Source organism: Heterodontus francisci, unplaced genomic scaffold (assembly GCF_036365525.1).
Source record: "Heterodontus francisci isolate sHetFra1 unplaced genomic scaffold, sHetFra1.hap1 HAP1_SCAFFOLD_1058, whole genome shotgun sequence".
Classification (NCBI taxonomy): domain Eukaryota; kingdom Metazoa; phylum Chordata; class Chondrichthyes; order Heterodontiformes; family Heterodontidae; genus Heterodontus; species Heterodontus francisci.
Window position 1 is genome coordinate 24,950 of NW_027140163.1, and position 13,296 is coordinate 38,245.

The following is a 13,296-nucleotide window of genomic DNA, read 5'->3' on the forward strand; positions in this document are numbered from 1 at the left end:
TTTCAGCAGGCATCAAGATCGGCGCAGGCTTGGAGGGCCGAATGGCCTGTTCCTGTGCTGTACTGTTCTTTGTTCTTTGTTAACATCAGGGTTTCTGGGATGTTTTATCTCTTCTAAGACTGAACTGTAATTTTTTGAGGAACAGGGCAGTCCAGTGTGTAAAAGCAATGAACAAGCAGCACTTGCTGATTTTTTTGTAGTACTGCCAGATAAACACTTACAAAGATCTCAAAGGATAGATGGACAATCTGAAAGCTTTGGAGGGTTGAGATTCACCCATGACATCAAATAATCTAGGGTAAGAATATTTTTATTTGAAAAAAAAGTGATAGGAAGCTTTATGTAAAATTGTATTAAATGTTAATGTTAGAAATTGTTCAACATACTTTGTCAACATTAACATATATGTTTTGTTTTGTTTTGTAGGCTATTTGAGGTGCTGGCCATTATGTGTATGCTGATCAACCAGAAGTCTTCAATCAAACAGTATTGTAGATCTGCAGTACTGTAGACTAATGATCAGACAGCACCGGGAATCTGCAGTACTGTAGACTAATGATCAGACAGCACCGGGAATCTGCAGTACTGTACATTAACAATCACACAGCACAGGGAAAGCCTGCTATCTGATCTGTCATTTTTCCAACCAATCAATCTTTCCTTTCACTGAAGGTAACTTGCAGGTACAGGAAGCAATTAACAAGGTAAATGGTGTGTTGGCCTTCATTGCAAGAGGATGAGTATAGGAGTAAAGATGTCTTGCTGCAATGAAATAGAGCCTTGTTGAGACTGTACCTGGAGTATTGTGTGCAGTTTTGGTCTCTTACCTATAAAAATGATCTACTTGTCATCGAGGGAGTGCAATGAAGGTTCACCAAACTAATTCCTGGGATGAAGGGATTGCCTTATGAGGGAAGATTAAACAGACTGGGCCTTTATTCTCTGGAGTTTAGAAGAATGAGAGGTGATCTCATTCAAACATACAAAATTCTTACAGGGCTCGATAAGGTAGATGCAGGAAGGATGTTTCCCCGGACTGGGGATCTAGAACCAGGGGACACAGTCTCAGAATAAGGAGCAGGACATTTAGGACTGAGATGAGGAGGAATTTCTTCACTCAGAGGCTGGTGAATCTTTGGAATTCTCTACCCCAGAGGGCTGTGGATGCTCAGTCATTGAGTATGTTCAGGATGGAGAGCGAAACATTTCTATATACTAAAAACATCAAGGGTTACAGGGATAGTGCAGGAAAATGGTGTTGAAGTAGATCAACCATGATCTCATTGAATGGTGGAGAGGGCTCAAAGGGCTGAATGGCCTCCTCCTGTTCCTAGTTCTTATGTTTTTGTGCTGTGGACAGGATAAGGGGGAACAAAACTGTGCTGCTGTACTGCAGTGCTGTCCAACACTGACACTTTGTATCACCGTGTTCCCACTGTGGAAATGACAATGATGAAACTGTAAAGTTCTAACCCTCACCTGTTCTTGTCTTACAAGGAATACTTCTCCTTTGTGCAGGAACCAGAATAGATGTGATGTTTCCCAGGACCAAGGAACCGTGCAGCCCAGCTCCTTCTAACACTCAGTAGGTACGTGATCATTCCCAGAGTGTAAAGGTACAGACAGCTCACCAGTTCCACTGTCAGGGACACCAGAAGGAGTCAGTCTCAAACTGATCCCAAGATCCAGACACACATTTTCAATCCCAACAAGGTAAATAGAGCAGGAGAGACAGACATTGTATCCAGTTCAAACCAATTCAGTACTGCTGACAGGGAGAGACATGAATCCCAGGTCAACTACCAGATTTAAATAAAGTCATAGTCATTTACAGCACAGAGGAGGCTATTCGGCCCATTGACTCCATGTTTACTCTCCACAAAGGAATACAGTCAGTCCCACTCCCCTGCTCGATCCCCGTAGACCTGCACGTCTATTTCTCTCAGGTGACCATCCAACATCCTACTGAAGTCAGTGATTGTCTCCACTTCCACCTCCCTTGTGGGCAGAGAGTTCCAGGTCATTATCACCCCCTGTGTAAAACAGTGTTTCCTCATATTCCCCCTGAATCTCTGGTCAAAAACATTCAATCTGTGTAAACTAGTCCTTGTACCATTTGTTAATGGGAACAGTTTTTCCCTTTCCAGTTTGCCTGTTAAAATCTTGTACACTTCTGTTAAATCTCCCCTCAATCTCCTTTGTTCTGAGGAAAACAAGCCCAGATTTTCCAACCTAACCTTGTGACTAAAATCCTCCATCCCTGAAACCATTCTGGTAAATCTCCTCTGCAGCCTCTCAACGACCCTCCCATCCATGCTGAGGTATGGTGACCAGAACTGGACACACTACTCCAGTTGGGGTCTAACCAGAGCTTTATAAAGGTTCAGCATAATCGCCCTGCCTTTGTACTCAATGCCTCTGTTTATAAAGCCCAAGATCCCATATGCTTTATTATCCACTCTCTCAATATGTCCTGCCAGTTACAATGATCTCTGCACTTGCACCCTCAGGACCCTCTATTCCTGCAAACGTTTAGAACTGTGCCAATGATTATATATTGCTTCTCCCTATTCCTTCTGCCAAAATGCATCACCTCACACTTGTCAGTATTAAATTCCATCTGCCACCTCTCTGCCCATTCTACTTGCCTATCTATGTTATGTTGCAGGTGGTTCATATCATCCTCACTGTTTGCCTTAGCTCCATGTTTGGTGTTGTCAGCAAATTTTGAAATAGACTCTGTGCAGGCTGAGCTATAAATTAAATATTAGATAGATCTGACACACTGTACTCGATTGAAAGGTGTTGAATTCATACCAGGAAGATGCTCCAGGACACAAATTAAAATGTCACCCACTTAACCTACAGTATGAGTTTAAACAATATTCATCCCAATAGTGTAACCTCACACCCAGCTTAGATGCAAGTTCAAAATTCTGTGCAGTATCAGATTGAGTGATGCTGTAAAATAGTGAAACCCCGAGGGACAACTTTGATCACAGTTCAGCATTCATCCACATTATACAGCTGCAAGATGCAGTATCAATTGTTTTCAGCCCAGAGCTGCACATTACATCCCATTTCAAACTGAAAGATACATTGTCAATTCCATCACTGTAGATTGAGCTCCAGAATACAAGCCAGTCCAAAAACCTCATGCACTATTATTAGTGCTGTAAAGGCTGGACTAATATTATGTATCTCTCTTGAGTTTATAGGGAGACTGAGGCAATAGTAGTTAAAAAGACTCTCATAATAGTTAAATAAAACCAACAGCATCAAACACTGTGTTGCCATCATTTAAATTAAACGTCAAGCCAATATATTGTGTGGGATTAATTCTGTTAGTTTCAGTGTCTGTTACTGTGTGTGACTGGGATTAGTTCAGTATCTGTCAGTGTCTGTTACTGTGTGTGACTGTGGAATTAATTCTCTAGCTGTCACTCTCTCGTACAGTATGTGGTTTGGGTCTAAGTCTCGACCTGTCATAATCTGTTACTGTGTAAGTGTGAAATTAGTTCTGGATCTTTCTCTCTCTCTCTCTCTCTCTGTTGTCCGTGTGTGTGGAATTTATTCTGTATTCACTCTGCTCTGCTATAGTATGTTAGTGAGTGTTTCAGTCTGTATCTGCCGCTCGATGGGAATCTGGATTCATTCTGTATCTGACTGTCTCTGCTATTGTATCTTTGTGTGAGAGAAATTGATTCTGGATCTCTCAGTCCCTGGTGCAGTTTGTTAGTGTGAGATTCATTCTGCCTCTGACACTCTGATTCAATATGAATGAGAGATTAATTCTTTCTGCATCTGTCTCTGCTACTGTCTGTGAATGTGAGGTTCATTCTGTATCTCTCAGTCACTGGTACTGTTTGTGTTTGTTGGATTCTTTCTGTCTATGTCAGTTTGTGCTAAAGTACGAGTGAGTGATTAATGCTGTTTGTGTCATTCTCTGTTGCAGTCTATAGGTTTGAGTTTAATTCTGTATTTCTCAGTGTCTGGTATTGTTTGTGAATGTGGGATTCATTCAGTATTTGTCAGTCTATGTAGTTTATTGTCAGTCTGCACTATCTTTTTTATCTGTAAGTCTCTGGTACTGGATCTGAATGTGTGTGTGTTTTCTGTGTGAGAGAGAGAGAAATTCATTCTCTGTCAGAATCTGGTACTGTGTATAAGTGGGATTAATTCTGTATTTTTCAGTCTCTGGCACTGTATGTGAATGTGTGGTTCATTTTGTCTATGTCAGTAGTGTGTGAGTGTGGCATTCTATCTGTACCTATCAGTCTGTGGTACTGTTTGAGGGGTCTGACATTCCCTGCTACTGTGTGTAAGCATGTGATTCATTCTGTTTGTGGTACTGGAGGAGAGTGTGAGATTTAGTCTGTATCTGTCAGTCTCTTGTATGTTTGTGCATCTGCTGTTCATTTGTCAGATGTATTTCATTTGCATCTCACTTCTGGTCTCTCAAATAATATATTTAACATTAATACCTCAGTAGGTATTTACGTCACATTTAATTTAAATTATGACAACACTGGGTTTGATTCTGTAGATGTTATTTAACGAATATGAGAGTGTTATAACTACTATTGACTCAGTCTCCCTGTAAACACATCAGTGATACATCATTTTAACCCAACCTTTACAGCACTAATGATAGTGCATGAGGTTTTCAGACTGGCTTGTATTCTGGAGCTCAATCTACAGTGATGGAATTGACACTGTATCTTTCAGTTTGAAATGGGATGTAATGTGTAACTCTGGGCTGAAAACAATTGATACTGTATCTTGCAGCTGTATAATGTGGATGAATGCTGAACTGTGATCAAAGTTGTCCCTCGGGGTTTCTTTATTTTACAGCATCACTCAATCTGATACTGCAGAGAATTTTGAACTTGCATCTAAGCTGGGTGTGAGGTTACACTATTGGGATGAATATTGTTTAAACTGATACAGCAGGTTAAGTGGGTTGTTTTTTTTAAAATTTGAGTCCTCGTGCACCTTTTCTGGGATGAATTCTACACCTTTCAATCGGGTACATGTGTCAGATCTATCTTCTATTTAATTTGTAGCTCAGGCTGAACAGAGTCTATTTCCAAATTTGTTGACGGCACCAAACATGGAGGTGAGGCAAACAGTGAGGATGATATAAACCGCCTGCAACAGCACATAGACAGGCTAGTAGAATGGGCAGAGAGGTGGCAGATGGAATTTAATACTGACAAGTGTGAGGTGATGCATTTTGGCAGAAGGAATAGGGAGAGGCAATATATAATTATTGGCCCAGTTCTAAAGAGTTTGCAGGAATAGAGGGTCCTGAGGGTGCAAGTGCATCGATCATTGTCGGTGGCAGGAGGTATTGAGAGTGGTTAGTAAAACATATGGGATCTTGGGCTTTATAAACAGCGGCATTGAGTACAAAGGCAGGGATGTTATGCTGAACCTTTACAAAGCTCTGGTCCTTGAGAGGGTGCAGAGGAGATTTACCAGAATGGTTTCAGGGATGGAGGATTTCAGTTCCAAGGTTAGGCTGGAAAATCTGGGCTTGTTCGTTTTTTTTTTTTTAAAGAACATTACTGCGCAGTACAGGCCCTTCGGCCCTCGATGTTGCGCTGACCTGTGAAACCATCTGACCTACACTATTCCATTTTCATCCATATGTCTATCCAATGACCACTTAAATGCCCTTAAAGTTGGCGAGTCTACTACTGTTGCAGGCAGGGCGTTCCATGCCCCTACTACTCTCTGAGTAAAGAAACTACCTCTAACATCTGTCCTATATCTATCACCCTTCAACTTAAAGCTATGTCCCCTCGTGTTTGCCATCACCATCCGAGGAAAAAGACTCTCACTATCCACCCTATCTAACCCTCTGATTATCTTATATGTCTCTATTAAGTCACCTCTCCTCCTCCTTCTCTCCAACGAAAACAACCTCAAGTCCCTCAGCCTTTCCTCGGAAGACCTTCCCTCCATACCAGGCAACATCCTAGTAAATCTCCTCTGCACCCTTTCCAAAGCTTCCACATCCTTCCTATAATGCGGTGACCAGAACTGCATGCAATACTCCAGGTGCTGTCTCACCAGAGTTTTGAACAGCTGCAGCATGACCTCGTGGCTCCGAAACTCGATCCCCCGACTAATAAAAGCTAACACACCATATGCCTTCTTAACAGCCCTATTAACCTGGGAGCAACTTTCAGGGATTTATGTACCTGGACACCAAGATCTCTCTGTTCATCTACACTACCAAGAATCTTCCCATTAGCCCAGTACTCTGCATTCCTGTTACTCCTTCCAAAGTGAATCACCTCACACTTTTCCGCATTAAACTCCATTTGCCATCTCTCAGCCCAGCTCTGCAGCCTATCGATGTCCCTCTGTACCCTCCAACATCCTTCGGCACTATCCACAACTCCACCGACCTTAGTGTCATCCGCAAATTTACTAACCCACCCTTCTACACCCTCTTCCAGGTCATTTATAAAAATGACAAACAGCAGTGGCCCCAAAACAGATCCTTGCGGTACACCACTAGTAACTAAACTCCAGGATGAACATTTGCCATCAACCACCACCCTCTGTCTTCTTTCAGCTAGCCAATTTCTGATCCAAAGCTCTAAATCACCTTCAACCCCATACTTCCGTATTTTCTGCAATAGCCTACCGTGGGGAACCTTATCAAACGCCTTACTGAAATCCATATACACCACATCCACTGCTTTACCCTCATCCACCTGTTTGGTCACCTTCTCGAAAAACTCAATAAGGTTTGTGAGGCACGACCTACCCTTCACAAAACCGTGCTGACTATATCAAATGAACTTATTCTTTTCAAGATGATTATAAATCCTGTCTCTGATAACCTTTTCCAACATTTTACCCACAACCGAAGTAAGGCTCACAGGTCTATAATTACCAGGGCTGTCTCTACTCCCCTTCTTGAACAAGGGGACAACATTTGCTATCCTCCAGTCTTCCAGCACTATTCCTGTCGACAATGACGACATAAAGATCAAGGACAAAGGCTCTGCAATCTCCTCCCTAGCTTCCCAGAGAAGCCTAGGATAAATCCCATCTGGCCCAGGGGACTTATCTATTTTCACACTTTCCAAAATTGCTAACACCTCCTCCTTGTGAACCTCAATCCCATCTAGCCTCGTAGTCTGAATCTCAGTATTCTCCTCGACAACACTTTCTTTCTCTACTGTAAATACTGACGAAAAATATTCATTTAACGCTTCCCCTATCTCCTCTGATACCACACACAACTTCCCACTACTATCCTTGATTGGCCCTAATCTAACTCTAGTCATTCTTTTATTCCTGATATACCTATAGAAAGCCTTAGGGTTTTCTTTGATCCTATCCGCCAATAACTTCTCGTGTCCTCTCCTCGCTCTTCTTATCTCTCCCTTTAGATCCTTCCTGGCGAGGTTGTAACTCTCAAGCGCACGAACTGAGCCTTCACGTCTCATCCTAACATAAGCCTTCTTCTTCCTCTTGACAAGCGCTTCAACTTCTTTAGTAAACCACGGCTCCCTCGCTCGACAACTTCCTCCCAGCCTGACAGGTACATACTTATCAAGGACACGCAGTAGCTGCTCCTTGAATAAGCTCCACATTTCGATTGTTCCCATCCCCTGAAGTTTCCTTCCCCATCCTACGCATCCTAAATCTTGCCTCATCGCATCATAATTTCCTTTCCCCCAGCTATAATTCTTGCCCTGCGGTATATACCTGTCCCTGCCCATCGCTAACGTAAACCTAACCGAATTGTGATCATTATCACCAAAGTGCTCACCTACATCTAAATCTAACACCTGGCCGGGTTCATTACCCAGTACCAAATCCAATGTGGCATCGCCCCTGTTTGGCCTGTCTACATACTGTGTCAGAAAACCCTCCTGCACACACTGGACAAAAACAGACCCATCTAAAGTACTCGAACTATAGTATTTCCAGTCAATATTTGGAAAGTTAAAGTCCCCCATAACAACTACCCTGTTACTCTCGCCCCTGTCGAGAATCATCTTCGCTATCCTTTCCTCTACATCTCTGGAACTATTCGGAGGTCTGTAGAAGACTCCCAACAGGGTGACCTCTCCTCTCCTGTTTCTAACCTCGGCCCATACTACCTCAGTAGACGAGTCCTCAAACGTCCTTTCTGTCGCTGTAATACTCTCCTTGATTAACAATGCCACCCCCCGCCCCCCACCTCTTTTACCATCTTCTCTGTTCTTACTGAAACATCTAAATCCCGGAACTTGCAACATCCATTCCTGCCCCTGCTCTACCCATGTCTCCGAAATGGCCACAACATCGAGATCCCAGGTACCAACCCATGCTGCAAGCTCACCCACCTTATTCCGGATGCTCCTGGCATTGAAGTAGACACACTTAAACCAAGTTCTTGCTCTCCAGTGCCCTCTTGCGTCCTTGTAACCTTATCCCTAACCTCACTACTCTCAACATCCTGTACACTGGAACTACAATTTAGGTTCCCATTCTCCTGCTGAATTAGTTTAAACCCCCCCCGAAGAGCACTAGCAAATCTCCCCCCCTCCAGGATATTGGTACCCCTCTGGTTCAGGTGAAGACCATCCTGTTTGTAGAGGTCCCACCTACCCCAGAAAGAGCCCCAATTATCCAGGAAACCAAAACCCTCCCTCCTACACAATCCCTGCAGCCACGTGTTCAACTCCTCTCTCTCCCAATTCCTCGCTTCGCTATCACGTGGCACGGGCACGGCTCCTCAGAACAAAGGAGATTGAGGGGAGATTTAACTGAAATGTACAATATATTAACAGGCAAGCTGGAAAGCGAAAAACTGTTCCCATTAACAAATGGTACAAGGACTAGTTTACACAGATTGAATGTTTTTGACCAGAGATTCAGGGGGAATATGAGGAAACACTGTTTTACACAGGGGGTGGTAATGACCTGGAACTCACTGCCCACAAGGGAGGTGGAAGTGGAGACAATCACTGACTTCAGTAGGATGTTGGATGGTCACCTGAGAGAAATAGACTTGCAGGGCTACGGGGATCGAGCCAGGGAGTGGGACTGACTGTATTCCTTTGTGGAGAGTAAACATGGAGTCAATGGGCCGAATAGCCTCCTCTGCTGTATATGACTATTTAAATCTGATAGTTGACCTGGGATTCATGTCTCTACCTGTCAGCAGTACTGAATTGGTTTGAACTGGATACAATGTCTGTCTCTCCTGCTCTATTTACCTTGTTGGGATTGAAAATGTGTGTCTGGATCTTGGGATCAGTTTGAGACTGACTCCTTCTGGTGTCCCTGACAGTGGAACTGGTGAGCTGTCTGTACCTTTACACGATGGGAATGATCACTTACCTACTGTGCGTTAGAAGGAGCTGGGCTGCACGGTTCCTTGGTCCTGGGAAACATCACATCTATTCCGGTTCCTGCACAAAGGAGAAGTATTCCCTGTAAGACAAGAACAGGTGAGGGTTAGATCTTTACAGTTTCATCATTGTCATTTCCACATTAGGAACCCGGTGATACAAAGTGTCCGTGTTGGACAGCACTGTAGTACAGCAGCACAGTTTTGTTCCCCCTTAACCTGACTACAACACATTAACAGAAGAACTAGGAACAGGACTAGGTCATTCAGCCCTTTGAGCCCTCTCCACCATTCAATGAGATCAAGGTTGATCTACTTCAACACCATCTTCCTGCACTATCCCTGTAACCCTTGATGTTTTTAGTATATAGAAATGTACCGATCCCCATCCTGAACATACTCAATGACTGAGTCTCCACAGCCCTCTGGGTAGAGAATTCCCAAGATTCACCAGCCTCTGAGTGTAAGAAATTCCTCCTATTCTCAGTCCTAAATGGTCTGCTCCTTATTCTGAGACTGTATCCCCTGGTTCGAGATCCCCAGTCAGGGGAAACATCCTTCCTGCATCTACCCTGTCGAGTCCCGTAAGAATTTTGTATGTTTGAATGAGATCACCTCTCATTCTTCTAAACTCCAGAGAATAAAGGCCCAGTCTGTTTAATCTTCCCTCATCACGCAATCCCTTCATCCCAGGAATTAGTTTGGTGAACCTTCATTACACTCCCTCGGTGACAAGTATATCTTTTTATAGGTAAGAGACCAAAACTGCACACAATACTCCAGGTACAGTCTCAACAAGGCTCTATTTCATTGCAGCAAGACATCTTTACTCCTATACTCATCCTCTTGCAATGAAGGCCAACATACCATTTACCTTGTTAATTGCTTGCTGTACCTGCAAGTTACCTTCAGTGAAAGGAAAGATTGATTGTTTGGATAAATGACAGATCAGATAGCAGGCTTTCCCTGTGCTGTTTGATTGTTAATGTACAGTACTGCAGATTCCCGGTGCTGTCTGATCATTAGTCTACAGTACTGCAGATTCCCAGTGCTGTCTGATCATTAATCTACAGTACTGCAGATTTCCGGTGCTGTCTGATCATTAATCTACAGTACTGCAGATCTGCAGATTGAAGACTTCTGCTTGATCAGTATACACATAATGGCCAGCACCTCGAATAGCTGACAAAGCATGTTGAACAATTTCCAGCATTGACATTTAATACAATTTTGCATGAAGTTATCTATCACTTTTTTGAAGAAAAATATTCTTGGCCTAGATTATTTGATGTCATGGATGAATCTCAAACCTCCAAAGCTTTCAGTGTCCATCTATCCTTTGACATCTTTGTAAGTGTTTATCTGGCAGTGCTACAAACGATCTGTTTCAGCTGGTTGAAAGATTGTTTAAAAGATGAAGATTGGAGCCACATTGTCAGTGATTGTTTGGTCATGAGTTAAACAGAAACCCATGGAGTTGTGCCACACTGTACCAGTATCTGTATTGCTTAAACTAATCACAGCAATTGCCCGAAGGCTCAGTAAATATCATTATACATTATGTAAACTCCTGCTTTACAGGTTGAGATACTTGCTGCAAGTTTATCCAGTGAGCAGCTGAGATGCAGAGAGCAGGAAGGTCCTGAATGAATAATTATCATAAAATGATTATAAAATATTCAGTATTTATATAAAAAAATTAAACTGTTCACTGTTAGGACTCGAGTCGACACACACACCAAGAACCCGACCGAACAACAGCGGACCCGACCCAACCCTTCCTGACCCCCAACCTGCAAAAAGCTGCAGCGCATGCGTGATGACCGTCACGGCACCGGCTCACTGCGCAGACTCAATTCCGACCCGGACTCCCAGCTCCGGTCAGTTTTTTTAAATTTCAATACTGACCAGCAGAGACTGACCGAGTGTGTCCGACCCGAACCCGAACTGGACCCGAGCCCGAAAGCCGGAGCCGCAAGCTGGGCCCGAGCCGAGGCGGACACATGTGCTCGGGTCACGCTCGGGTTGGACTCGGGTATCCAGGCCTCCAGTGTACATTCCACACAGTCCCCGACTCCCGCTGAACTTCCCCGCTATTCAATGTTAATCTCTGAACACATCTGCAGACTCGCTCCCAAACCTGGTGTTGCTGCTGGAAGCAGATGTTGTTTGTTCACTTACCCCGGGACCCGGATGTCTCCATTCGCAGCTGATTTAAACAATCTTCCGCTCACTCACTGAATGACGTTCAGAGACAGTGTTGGGGGAAGGGGAGCGCATGCGCTGTTCCCATCACGATGACGTTGGAGTGGGCGGGGATAGCCCGCGCGTGCGCAGATCGCTGCAACAAAACTCAATGGGAACTTTCCCCATTTCACCCTCATCAATGTGTGAACAATGAAACTGAACATGGGGTTAGGGTGGAGGGAGGGTGGGGAGGGGTGGAGGGAATCTATAACCTAGAAAGCCGGGAGCTGATCCCATTTAGATGTTCAAATTGCCGTCTCTCCCTGCAGGGTGTTAGTTATTATTGAGACCCTCTGATGGATACACATCAGCTTCTGGTATTTGAGTAGGAGGTTCACATTGTATATTTCAATTTGTTCTGTGAATCTGCTTCGGACTTGAACTGACAGTTTCTATTCTGTGACTGTCCTTTTAAGGGTGATTGTTAATTTCTGCTAAATAGGTGTTCATTTTACTCTGTGCATGTCAGTCTCTGAAATGGGAATTTGGGATTTATGCTGAATCTGCCATTTGTTTATCTTGATGGTGTGCTTAATTCTGTTCCTGTCAGTCTCTGTTATAACGGTATTTTTTTCTGAATATTTGTCAGTCTCTGAAGTGTGAGTGTGGGATTTCCTTTGTGTCTGTCAGTTTCTAGTGTGAATGAGAGGTTTTTAATTCTGTACATGGCAATTCCTGATAAACGAGCATGTGTTTTACTCTGTAACCCTTGTTCTCTGGTATTTGTGTTTGTGTCTTTTTTCTTCTTGTTACCTGTCTGTTTCTGAAAAGTTTGTTTTGAATTTTACTTTGTACCAGTTACATACTGATCCCTGTTTGTGGGGTTTACTCTGCACCTCTCAATTTCTTATGTGATTGAGATTTATATCTGTACCAGTCAATCTTTGGTATGTGCATCTAGATTTTACTCCACATCAGTCTAACTCAGATTCGTGAAGGCTGTTTTTTACCTTGTTTCCTTTGTACTTTGCAGTATGGAACTTTACTTTTTTTATTTTAGAGATACAGCATTGAAACAGGCCCTTTGGCCCACGGAGTCTGTGCCGACCAAGAACCACCCATTTATACTAACCCTTCAGTAAGCCCATATTCCCTACCACCGACCTACACGACGAGCAATTTACAATGGCCAATTTACCTGTCACCTGCAAGTCTTTAGCAGTGGGAGGAAACCGGAGCACCCGGTGAAAACCCACGCGGTGACAGGGAGAACTTGCAAACTCCACACAAGAAGTACCCAGAATTGAACTCTGGTCCCTGGAGCTGTGAGGCTGCGGTGCTAACCACTGCACCACCCGGACCACTGCACCACTGTGCCACCCCAAACTGTACCTGCCACTTTCTGGTATTTGTGTGTAGCTTTTATTTCATGGCTGTCAGTCTCTGTTGTGTTTTTCTGTCTTGGGCGGGGGGATGGGGGTGTGGGCGGTTGGCGCGGGGGTTTGCTTCATGCCTGTCATTTTCTGTTATCTGTTTCTGTATTGGTGGGGGGGAGCAGTTGGTTGTGTGGGTGAGGGGGTTTTATTCATGCCTGTCAGTTTCTGGTGTGTTAGTGCAGTTTAATTCTTTTCTAGCGGGTGAGTGTTTTATTTTCACTTCTTTTGCTGTATTATTCAGTTCCTTGGATACGGGTGTATGTTTCACTCTATATCTCTCAATCCCTAGTCTACAGTTTATCTCTG